This window comes from Hoplias malabaricus, chromosome 12 (assembly GCF_029633855.1).
Source record: "Hoplias malabaricus isolate fHopMal1 chromosome 12, fHopMal1.hap1, whole genome shotgun sequence".
Lineage (NCBI taxonomy): Eukaryota > Metazoa > Chordata > Actinopteri > Characiformes > Erythrinidae > Hoplias > Hoplias malabaricus.
Window position 1 is genome coordinate 24,570,868 of NC_089811.1, and position 10,954 is coordinate 24,581,821.

Here is a 10,954-nt window from a genome sequence, read left to right on the forward strand (position 1 = left end):
ACGCCACTGAAACACTTTCACATACAGGAGTTTGACAGTACTGTGTGTACAACTAATTTAACAAGACACAAAGAGAAAGAAGCAAAAATAAATTGTGAAACAGTACTGCTCTTACACCCAGTTAATTTTCAGGCAGCCATCTTGGATTATGAACTTGGGGTTGTGAAATCTGAATTGTGGGGGGCATTCCAGCTGAAATGTACTTCCTGGTATTCAGAAATTCTAACTTCTGAGTTCAAACGGAAAGCAGCATCTCTTACACCCACTCACCCACCTTTAACAAAATAAAAATAAGGGTGCTGCTATTCAGTGTTCACCTTAGTCACACTACACGTCCTTGTTCACCAAAGTGTTGCTTGGAAATTCTGACCTGAACAAGTGCTGTTAACCGTAGCACTTATGTAACCCATAACCAAACTGTTTCAATAGCAGGTGGGTAGCCACTGTGTGCAGGTATAACAAACACAGCTGATGATGTAACTCAAGAAACACAAATTCAGACATGAACTCTGATTAGTCTGTAACAGTGAAAAGTGAAAACACAGTGGTGAAACCTCCAGCACTTTCTGGAGAAAGTGCTGAGAAAATTTGTATGGAGTTGTAGTCGAGCTCTTTGAGTGAAAAAGAAGCAGTAATTTGGTCCCCTGCGGAGTGCTACCATCAGGGCTTTGGACTTTTACACTGGACCCTGCACACAGCCACAGGGACACACTGCCTGTGTCTCTCTGTCCCTCTCCTCATCCTCTCTCTCCCTCTCTGTCACACACATACACACACACAGCAGGGGCACAGCCTGTCCAGTCTAACATTTGCACTTGATACTGTACAGAACTTGCTTCTTATGTCTTACTGGTTAAAGCCTGCTCTTCCAGGGCTGAAGTGAAACAATACGATCATCTGAAGCATTCAAGCATCACTACATTGAGATTTCTACCTGAGACAAAATATCAATTTGCTCTTAACTTATATAAAAAAAGTACTGCATGACCCTCTGTAATGTTTTTATGAGACCAAGAGCCATTGTGACAAACTGCAATACAGAAGAGTAAGGGTTGGGGGCAACATTGTTCCTGAAAAGGAGGAACAATTTGATTTCAAATATTATTATTTTCAGTTACAGTTACAGTTATGAACATAATGAGAAGAAAAAAGAGGGGTAAGCAACTAACTGTGTCTGTCTGTCTTTTAATGCCCCTCTTGGACCTGAAGTAAGCTTTAAAGCCTTTTAGCAATGCTTTTGTCATCTATGGTAATTGTTGCATAGTACTTAAAATAACCCTAATTATAAATTCAGTATTAATACACTACATTCATGATGACTAAAGTCAAAAACACCAACTTTAACTAGACTTATTTTTTGTTGAATAAAATGACAATGTTCAATACTAAACAACATTTTTCATAAAAGAAAAGAGTGGCAGAATGTGTGCATTTTTAATTACAATTATACATTACACAAAAAATACTTATTTTTACACCTGATAACCCACCCATTCACATATGTTCAACAGGCTCCATGCTCTCCATAAAGGGGCAACAATTTTGAAATGTCTGTATAGGCACTTAATAAATAATGGTACAGTTTTTAAAAAAAGGCTACATTTAAAAAGGTTTACAAATGGCATGTAAATCTGTTTAATACATGGTTATTAATTATGGAGCTGACAGAGTTCATGTTCACTGATGGGAAAGACAAAGTAAGGTCAGTATTTGGCAATATATGAGGTTTAACAGTGAAGATGGATGTGGGATCACTATTTGGCAAACAACAGACCACTGTTGCTCTTTCCATTTATGTATTATAACTGATAATTAATGACTTTTAATACATTAACAATATATCTAATAATCATTTATAAACAGACTTTAAACAATTAATAAATAAATAAATAAATAAATAAAACAATAAAAAATAAATTAATAAAACAACAAATAAATCAATAAATATTATTAAGTGTAGTCTTATTCTAAAGTGGTATACAAATACACACTACCATATTAAGTGACAGGACAAATACAATGCTTTTGTGGTTGTTGCTGTTTGTTTTTTAATTCACAGAAGAGTCAAGATTTATTAAATATGACTCAGAAAATATACCACCCTCTTCTACATGTTCAATACATTCTCAGTGTGATTTGACATAAAAATTAAATCCTAATTATTTATGTGGGAAATTTAAAAATACAAAAATATAATTGAAATTATGGAGGCCAAAAACATGCTGTGACTATTCACATGACAAAAAATATTATCAAGACCATTTGGCACAGATTGTGTGGAGTGACTCAGAAGGCTTAATGGTTTGATTAAATGATTAACACTCAATAGATTATCGGCTTATACTAATAACCATTAGGACGTCACCGACTTTCATAACCCATGCATAATGTGCACAGAAAAGGTCCTATTCCAAATAACTTTTTATTTGGAAACTTAATTACAAAAGAAATAATGAGTAATACATGAAAATAAACATAAATTAAAAATTCAAAAACAAATGCTACAAAGGCACAAGAGAAAGGAAGCCAACCCACGAAATGATATTAACCCTGCTGTTATCCAGAAATCAATCTGGGCATCTTACATGAGTCATAATAATACAGTAGAGCGACCCGCATGGGCTTTAATGCAGGAGTAAGTGTACAGCTCATAAAGTATCATCTACTCTGCCGTAATTACAGTAAGCAAGAGGAAGGATCGTCATTTTAAGACCAATTTCCAGCTAAGTATAGAAACTGTGATATGTCATTGAAACAGTAGAGAGGGAAAAGTGAACTGCAGGGTTTAAATGCTAACAATGTTTGAATGGTCACTACAGTTACATTAGATATCTCAAACATTTACATCTACACAATTTCAAAAAGCTCACTGAATGTAAAGCGAAAACTTCCAGTTCTATATACAACTTAAAAGAGGATATATTTGTGTCAGCCATAACATTAAAACCACCTCTATTTTTCCACATTCATTGTTCAATTTATCAGCTCCACTAATAACATAGGTGCACTTTTGTAGTTCAGCAATTACAGACTGTAGTCCATCTGGAGTTCTGCATACTTTTAGCCCCCTTTAACCCTCTCATTAAACAGTCCAAAGCTCCACAGCACCACACAGTTGTGTGTGTGTGTGTGTGTGTTACTCTTCCTCTAGTCCTTCATAAGTGGTAACAGGACTCAATGTATGCATGTGGTTGGTGGACTATTCTCAGTCCAGCAGTGACAATGAGGGGTTTACAAACTCAAGCCACACTGCTGTATCTGATCCAATCCTTACAGTGAAAGACACTAACAAACCATTACCATGTTAGTGTCACTGCAGTACCGCTGACACATGATATATATATATGTGCTCATGTGTCCCAAAATGTCAGAAGTTGGGAAGTGGGGTAAATATTACTCAGATTCTTTCATTTCTCTTTGTAATTTTACTAGGTCCACTTTGTTCTACACAATGAGCTGCAGTACACTTGCTAAAGAATCAGAAGCACCACCTCCCACTTAATTAGCCTATGAATTGAATTAATTTTGTCCTCACTCAGACTTACTGAACCCTTCTCCAAAGTATTTCGATGTACAGCACACTACTTCAGGAGCCAGTTAAGCAAGGTTAGATTCACAGCTGCACAGCTCCTTGCTCTCTGTGTGGCACTGCAGGTCACAGCTCCTGACAGAACAGAATAAATTAGCTACAGGATTTTGATTAATATCTAAAAGCACAATGACTAAAATGGTGTCTTACGCAAACTGTTGGCCTTCAGCATCTATGCCTTTGTGCAGACTGACAAACATGACATATGCCTTTCAAAATACTCTTCTCTCTAAGGGTAATCTCAGCACACTGTCACTCTCTACGTAATATGAATACATACTATTATTACATTAAAATTACAACTTGACAAAATGACTGTGATTCTTCACTGACCTGTAATAAGGCAGAATAGAGCAACTGCTACTTCAAGTGCAGGCTAAACGGAGATATATCCCCTGTTCCAATTTATACCTCAGTCCTAAAGACAGCCTTGAATTGAGCACTCACACCCTTCAGGTGTAAACCTCCCTATGGCTTAAACACAAAACACATCTAGTAAAAAACAAACTGGGCTAACTTTTACAGTGTGTTATTAGATGCTTAAAAATATATGTTAAAAGCTGTTGAGATCATTTACAATATATTATGCATATTTTCTTATAACTTTCTGCTCATTTCTCAGCAACACACTGGCCACATCTGTTCCAGAGCAAAACACTACAAGTATGAAAACACCCTTGGAAACATCTTATTCTCCTCAGAAAGCCAAAGTCAACATACTATCTGTATTTACCATTTTAAAGTGTGATTATTAGTTGTGTAATAGATGACTATGCCAACGTCATTGTTGTCTTATAATGAAAGGGACTGCAAAATGACCAGGACACTTCTAGCATGCTGGCCACAATATTAAAAGCAAGGACAGATAGATAACTGCAAATAACATGGATTTTCTCGTGACAATTGCCCCAGACTGGGGCGGTTTTGGTGTTTGCCACCACAATGATAAGGATGTTGGTGGCAGGAGTGAAACATCTCAAAGTTTCTCCCCGTCTCCCATTCCTCAACTCTCTCCAGCACTTTATACCCATTAGCACATACACCTTTGCCCGATGTTTATCACTGAGGGTATGCAAATGGATACAGAGGGTCAAAGAGAATGACAAGAAGGAGGTGGGACAAAGCAAGTGGCAAGGCTTCTATCTGGCCTCTGAAGGGTCAGGCTACATTAATTAATATGCTAATATATTAGGCGGTAAGGGAACAGTACAGGGCTTTGGTCATTGGTCAGTATCTGCGAGGAGACTGGTGTGTTCTCTCCTTGTCCAAATAAGATTCCTCCTGATGCTGATTAAACTGGTTAAAGTTTGGCCATTTTTGACTTCATCTGTGGCCTAATAAACCCCACCCTTGACATGAACCACTGAAACAAGAATATCAATGTTATTCCCATTTTAATATTGTGGCTGATTAGTGTATATATATTATACATGGTTTTTTTTTAAAGCTTTTTGTAGAAGTAATCTGTAGTAGATTTTTACTTCAATGAATATTTGAAGCAGATTACAATTAAAGAAAGTGCTAACACTAATCTGAAGTGTTGCTATAAACAACAGCTCATAGCCATGAGTGCTGGGAGGTTCATTGAAACTAGCTGTTTGCCAAGAAGTGCCAAATCCTGCACATTTTGGTGTGTTTTCTGATCCAACTAATCAGCTAATTAACAAGCATTTCCTGGATTAAAAGAGGCGTGTTAGAGCAGAGAAAACACACAAATGTGCAGGGCAAAGGGGCTCCAGGAGCAGAGCTGAAAGCCACAGCTCTATAAACGCATGATTCAATTCCAACCACAGGCCCTAAGGCCTTCCGTGTCCACTCTTGGATGCATGATCACAGCAATATCACAGACTTGGAAAAAAAATACAGTAATGCACTGATTTATAATCCTCTTCCTGGAGGATTCTCCCAGTTTCCTTGCTCTGTGTGAGAGTGCAGATCCTAACTGAAGGATAAAATATAAAATGGTTACAGTGATGAAAGGCTTGTAAGTATTAGATGTGCAAATACGTAGGCTTAAAGCATTAATTGTAATCCAAATATTCTCTTGCTTATTTGTCACTGAGTATTAAAATTGGCAATTGTCATTTTATTCAACAAAAAATAACTTAATTTTTAAGAATATTGCATGATGTTTTTTTTTTCTATGGCATCACATCTACCTACTGTAGCACTTTAGATGTAACCTATCAGCTCATTACGTATCCCTTTGGAGTTGGGCTGATGCTGTGATAGAGCAGGAAAACACAGGCTTCAGAAGCTCAAACAATATGAACGACATATCCGGTTGTACATCTTGCCACGAGATTCAAGAGCTTGCTTTCAGAGTCAGCATCAGAGTGCATTGTCAGAGTGTGAAGTGAAAACAATGCGAGGCACAGCTGATGCACTACCATAGAGACCACAGAGGCTGCCGTTTGCTCGTGAGCCGTGTGCCAATACACACAAAACTGCCCTTCTAACACTGTAGAGGCCCCAGATTCTGCTGAGGCAGGTAGATCTTGGGTTAAGACTGTAAACCAGCATTGTTGTAAAGAGGAATGATCTGTGATCTGAAAGTGGAGACCTGAGTTTCCATAAACAGCTCTCTGTAAAATATGTATTAGGATACAAGCTGCACAGAAAAAAATAATGCTCCAAAAGTAATGAACACATAAAGGTCTTGAAGGCTTCTTTGATGAAAAGGACAGAACCAAATGCAACAGTAGGCTACTTATGGTGCTTTTCCACTGCATGGTATACTCAGCTCAACTAGGCTATGCATTGTTGCTTTTCCACTAGGCAAATATGATTCCCTTGAACCGGTCATTTTTTAGTCCCTGCTCATGTGCAGTTCCAAGCAAGCCGAGTAATATCTCAGAAAAACTGTCACTGTGGTGGTACCCTCAAGGGAACATACCCACTACCCATAATGGTACCTTATTCAATAATAATTGTAGATTTTAAATTTGTGTTTCAAATGCCCCATTTCATCCCCAGGACTTATGTTTTGTTGTTTTATTTTACACAGTTCTATAATAAAATATTACAATGTTTTGCATCTCCTTCTGTTGAAGATAATGTCATGTACCTTTAGGGAAAAAACAGAGCATACCTTCAGGAACCAATTATGTACATGTTTTCCTGTGAGTTTAAGACATGTGAAAACCAGGGCAGTGTGACCCCCTCAAAAAATCAATAAATACATTTTATTCAATGTGTATGTACTCCATTTTGTGGGGGAGCAATGGAAAAGCTACCAGGGACCAGGGCTGAAAAGCATGTTGAGCCGTGCTGAGCCAAGTTGAATAGGTACCCTGCAATGAAAGAGCACCATAAGGGACAGATAACAATATCTGTAGTTAGACAAGATTTCATTAATCTTCTAATTTTATTTTAGTAGCATATTGAAAGAACAAGGTAGACTTATGCTGGAAGCTCCTGCTGCTTAGATATTTCTCCTGAGAAAGAGCCCAAGACCCTCACATCTCTTGTGTTCTTAAATCAAGATCTCTGTGAAGGTTTACAATGCTCAGATTTGCTGAGATAATAACAAACATGTTTATCTGAAACTAAAGATAAGTTTTCTTCTCCACTGTAAATTATTTTTTTTTTTTTTACTTTTTAGTGGATCAGAAGTATCTCATGTCTATTATTTGTCTAACTCTATTATTTGTCTATCTTATTTGTCTATTTCTTCAGGCAAGTTTCCTAAGTCACTGGCAAGCAATTACTAAGCAACATGGCCTTCTTCTTCTGGATAAGCAAGAACACCACAAATTTTAGCCTACCTCCTGGGGGAGCAGATATATTCAGTCCCACAATAACTAGCTTTAGGACCCACAAAGAAGCAAATTTCCATCTACCCTGCTGTGTTTTTAGTGTCCTAAAGGTGTTCTCTTGAAACAGCCAAGTGCAAGATTTTTTCCCTGCCAGGCAAAAAAAAATATATCACCAACCAAGTGCCAGGGCTATCTAAAAGTGCCATCTGCTGGAGCAGAAGGCATCCATAGAAACCATACATTTAAAACCTCAGTAAGCACAAGCAATTATGAGACCAAACAAGTGAAATAAGAAGAGGAGAAAAGTCATTATATGATGTTGAACTGTGCATAGATCCATAACTCTGAGGCTTAAACTCACGCTACCTCTGCTCCTAGTAACTTCATTAATGCCAAGCTGCTAAGGCTCGTAATTGCCGTGGCAGGTTAATAAAAAGATCTCATGCTTTGCTACATCTAATCACTGTCAGAACAGAGAAGATGATGGTTTTATTTCACTATGAACATGTCACTTTGTGTGGCCTCTTTACTGAAATCAAATGTAGGCCTACAATATACACAGTCATATCAGAACAGTACCTTATTCCTCTCAGACCAGCTTTTTCTACACTCACTGTCTATTCTCTCAGGTCCCCTGAACACACTTTGTAATTTGATTTTGTAAAAAAGAAGCAGGTATAATCTGGGTGGAGGATCATTCTCAGCGCTGCACTGACATGCACATGGTGATGTGTTAATGTGTGTTGTGCTGGTATGACTGGATTTTTTAAAACCCCCACTGAAGAACAACTAGAGGATGACCAACACAAACTGTGCAGCAACAGATCAGCTAGTGTCTCAGTCTTTACAGGTGGACCAATGAGGGAGGTGTCTAACAGAGTGGGCAGTGAGTGGACAGTCTTTAAAAACTTGAGCAGCACTACTCTTACTGATCCACTCGTACCAGTGCAACACACAAACATATCAATGTTATGTCAGTGTCACTGCAGCACTGAAAATGATCCTCCACATAACCCATACCTGCTCTGTGGTGGTCTTCATCATTGAAGAACAGGGTCACAGCAGAAAATCAAAGTATGCAGAGCAATAGAAGGACTACAGTCTGTAATTGTAGAACTACAAAGTGCTCCTGTATGATCAGTGGAGCTGAGAGAATGGACAGTGAGTGTAGAAACTTAAAGGGTGGTTAAAATATTGCAATATGACAGTATCTTAGATCAGAATCACTGATGCAGGATTAGGTCCTGCTTTCTTCATATAATAGTGTCCATAAGGAAAATCCATCTAGGACATGTTCCTAGCTCAGCACTGACATTTGGAGTCATTATTTCACTGTATACAACTAATTTCACACAGGCGTTAATGTACAGAAAGTGTTAACGTAGGCCTTTACAAATTATCCCACCTAAAAAGAGATGAGAGAACATCTATTGTCATGAGTATACAATGAGTCCTTGTTTTGCATGAATCTAGTCATGAATCACACGTTTGGCACGGTATTTAAAACACATATTAGGCGGCAAAATACAAGCCTATTGTTTTTCTGAGTTTGTTGTCTTGTGCTAGGCCACAGCTCTCCTAAGAAAGGCAATTACCCTTCACTGCTACTGAGTTATACATGGAAATGACCTGTGAACTGATTGGCTAGCTAGTACTGTTCCTCGTGTAAAATTGTTGTTGTTGTTTCATGAAAACAATGCTTTTAAAACAAACTCTTGTTAGGCTTTATTTTCCATATATGAACTGTATGTACTGTGTAAGAAGTTAAGAATTCTTAAAGCACTACATACAATGATTGTAGATATATACAACCATGTTGTCTTCAAAAGAGAAATAATTAATGTCAAGGCATTTAAAAGAACCACTTTTTCCAGAACCACCACTTCTTCTAAGCAATAACGTTAATATAGCAGTAAATCTGAAATAAATAAATAAAATAATAAACATTGTGGGGGGACCATATTGCCTTAGAATACATGGTATGGGGAGACATGATGGTGCAACAGGTAATCCGTACCCCATGTCACATGCTCTGCATGTACCCTACCATCATAAATGTGTTATTTTATTTAAAAAACTCATCTCTTTCACTATCACTAAATTCACTATCACTTCTTGTGATATCTTTCTGTGAGGTAGTATTTATAGGACTTGAACTCTTCAGACATAGGATTACTATCATTATTCTAATTTAGAATTAAGCATTTCACATCAAACCACTGTGACTCACTTTATTTACATCTTAACTGTCAAAATATAGGATCCTTTTGGAAATAAATGGAATTTTAAGACAGCATTTTATTGATAATATACTACACTATACTAGTCAGCACAACCATTCATTTACCTTGCCATTAAACTCACTGTACCAAACACACTCATACGCAAAGTTGTTGCAGTTTATTTTTTATGATGAGGTCCAACAAACATTGCAGCAGAGGATCATATCCAACAGACACTGATTCCATGAGTGCGGGAAGACGGTGGAACAACAGAAAACGTCCTGACATTCATGCAGTGCCAGCACTGAGGAGGAAAACTGCCCTCTTCTACAAACACTGCAGTGCATATGTGGGAAAAGCCTGGTTCAAGCTCTCAGTTACATCAACTTTTTTTTTAGCAGAAAGCTCACAGCGGCGTTTATTTGTGCTCTGTCAACAGCTATCAGCCTGTTGGAGCCAAAAATGTTTATCTTTAACTCAACCCTCTCCTCCACGGTGCAGAAGAACTGCAACAGTGCTCTACGCATGACAAAAGTACAACTGCGGCTAAAAGACTAGCAGCAGAGAGAAGTGGATGATGCTTTTGCCTGCGGGAGGAAAACTGAACAGAAGACAGGTCCTACGAGCCATTAAGGCTAATGGACAAGTGATGCAGGGCTGGGGGAAAAGCTGCAGTAGCTACTAACCGACAGCAGTTTGAAACAGACCGAGTCTGATTGAGAGGACAATGTTTACTTCAGCATCTTCTGCTAGAGCTTAACAAAAAAGGCACCCCATACATTAGCTAGGGCTGAAAGGCTATAAAGTTAGCATGTATGAGCTATCTCGTGTCTCCTCCAGCTTACTATAACAGCAGAAGGGCTGTAAGTTACACGACGCCTAAGTTCAGCTCTTGTTCGTATCCTCCGTTCCACCTTAAATGGTGCAGTAGTTCCATTCTGGCGCCACAGGCAGAATATCACTGCAGTGTTTGTAGAAGAGGGCAGTTTTCCCCCTCAGTGCTGACACGGCACGAACGGAAGGACCTTTTTTGTTTGTTTCTCTGTCGTTTGCTCCACGTTATATCGTTAAATTGTGTCTCTTATTCGTTGGGAAAATAAGCTGCAGCAACTTCAAGAAGTGGCCCATGTGAGCATGGTTTAATTTAAGGGCAGGTTGAGTACAGTAGCGCTAATGTAGAATATTTTAAATTGTGAAACAATGACTTGGTGACGCTGTTTTCATTAAAGGAGCCGTATTATTATAAAATGTGTTTTCCTCACTTTTTCAAATGTACTGTAGTTTGCTGTATCATGTGAACACGGATAAAGTTTAACTAAAACCTGTGCAGCTTTGCCATAACAAAAACAACAATAACAAATCTTCATACATATATACACACCTTT

General features: G+C 38.1%; 1 protein-coding gene across 2 annotated transcripts in view; it reads right to left on the bottom strand.

The window, feature by feature from the left end:
- The window catches only part of fgf14 (fibroblast growth factor 14), a 240,026-nt gene that overhangs the window by 228,235 nt on the left and 837 nt on the right, over positions 1–10,954 (bottom strand). The gene's annotated exons all lie outside the window — the stretch shown is intronic.